The sequence below is a fragment of the Schistocerca cancellata genome, chromosome 10 (assembly GCF_023864275.1).
Source record: "Schistocerca cancellata isolate TAMUIC-IGC-003103 chromosome 10, iqSchCanc2.1, whole genome shotgun sequence".
Classification (NCBI taxonomy): Eukaryota; Metazoa; Arthropoda; class Insecta; order Orthoptera; family Acrididae; genus Schistocerca; species Schistocerca cancellata.
In genome coordinates, this window is record NC_064635.1 from 221135846 (window position 1) to 221137917 (window position 2072).

Genomic DNA, 2072 nt, shown 5'->3' on the forward strand with positions numbered 1-2072 from the left:
CGACAAATTTAGTTTTGCGCATGCGCCTACTCCACGCATAAGCCAACTCTACAGCGAAAAGAGAAGAGGTTTAAACTGCACCTCAGACAGAATAAGAAGACATGGCAAAAGTTGGACGCAAATTCGAACAAAAAAAAAAAGAAAAGATAAATGAGAAGAATCTGAAAAAGGTACTCGGCTGCTAATGTTTCGTCTCAGAGCTGCGCTAGACATCTTCAGAGGTGATCCTGCATCGGCTTACTCTGTCCTGCTCAGATGTCCTGTGCAATTCTGGACGAATCGTAACGGAACAGTTTCGCGGACGATGATTATACAACCCGGAAGACTCACGGTCGTGAAAGCTTTCACTGTATGGTCAAAAGTTGCTCAAGTCTAACGTGCCCTCATCAACACTACCCGAACTGCGGTCTACGTATTTCTTCCCAGACCTTAACATTTCGGCAGCGGTGACGGTCTGCCTCAGAACGCATACTGTGTGCCACAGGGTTGTGTAAGAGCCACAGTTGGCGAGCTTCCAGCAAGAGTTCGTCTCAGCGGCAAAACTCGACGGCACCAGCGTGATGGAGTGCTGCCAGGCGGTGACAGTATCTAACCGTCACACCCTCACATCTCACCGGCAGTGGCGACATCCCTCATGTATCTCCCCGGCAAGAGGTAGAGCCTGACTCAACTTAAGGAACAAGCACACAGAAATCCGGTATGGTCTAGTGGCTAGGATACCTGGCTTTCACCCAGGAGGCTCGGGTTCGATTCCCGGTACCGGAAAAATTTTATTTATAACTGCAGTTTTCCAACAGAGCCAGTATGCTAACCAAATCCATACCGAATTTGGCAATTTACCGCCACTAAGTATCCCGTACCATGCCAGTGTAACCCCTGCTTTGAGTCTTTTCTACCTTCCTCGTGTCCAATCGAGAGGTGTTCCCAACAGTGAGTACCTCAATATCATTACAGTTCTATCAGTGCAACGAATTAGTGTTATGCCTTTCCTTCCACCATGAATAGCTTCCTTTCTCTCCTTTCAGTCTCGTTTACTCTCGCTCACCAATCGTATCAAACTAGCTCTACGATTGCACCGTCCACTGCTTCCTAGTGTCTTGTTCTTCGTTCATCTGACAAAATAGTTTTAATAATCACCTATGATGGTAATGTTTTTTATCATGGTTTGTCTTTAATGTTAAAATTTTTATTCATGAATGTTTTCCTTTGGATCCCACTTTGCTTACCGAATAACGGCTGACGGTTGATACATTCGTCGATGTTTCTGTCAAGTTGATTTCATGTCTAGTGTATATTCCACCACGGTCTGGTTTTCAAGGCCCAAGGTAAAATGCTTCCCCTTTTTGCTTCCCAACACTAGATTTAATAAGAAAATAGTTAAAATACAACATGATTTTAAAATGGATAGAAAACATCCATAATTCAAAATATAAAAAAATAACCAAACTAGTAATAAGTAAAAAGACCTTAAAATAACTTTTATTTCTCAATTATTCTCTGTAACTAACTAGATCTTGCAATCAATGCTTTCCTCCAAACTCCTTCTGCCACATGTACAAATATAGTGCACCAAGACTCAGAAAACGCTAAACTCAAATAATAAACAGCGTAAGAAACTAGTAGCGAACTCAGTCTGACAGACACTCGAAAAATATAGACGATCAAAGGAAATAATTACCTGGACAATAACAGAAAAAAAGGAATATCTAAACTGTTTTTGTAAAACGAAAATTTTTACTTTGTAAATAAAAGTTTATAAACGTTAAAAAACGTTAACATACAATTAAGCAACCATACTGTGGCACTGCAGTTGAAGTCATTCTGATCAACTCAGAAAACAAGGTGTACACATTAATCAATGTACATGCTTCCACAAAGAAATAATTCATAGCTGGGAGCAACAAATAAAATTAGATCAGTCAATTTCACAATATTAGTTGGACTTTTAATTGTGAAAATAAGTGGTAATGAATGTTAAAATGAAACAGAATTACAGCAGCCGAAATGGTAACATGTCGAATACCGAGAACTGACTTCAGGTTCTTAAGGCAAAATTAAATACAGGAGAGAAA

At 40.2% G+C, this 2072-nt stretch overlaps 1 non-coding gene across 1 annotated transcript; it reads left to right on the forward strand.

The window, feature by feature from the left end:
* Nucleotides 1–693: 693 nt before the first annotated feature.
* On the forward strand, nt 694–765 carry Trnae-uuc (transfer RNA glutamic acid (anticodon UUC)). Its single transcript has one exon. It is a non-coding gene; the product is annotated as a tRNA-Glu (tRNA).
* The last annotated feature ends 1307 nt before the right edge of the window (nt 766–2072 follow it).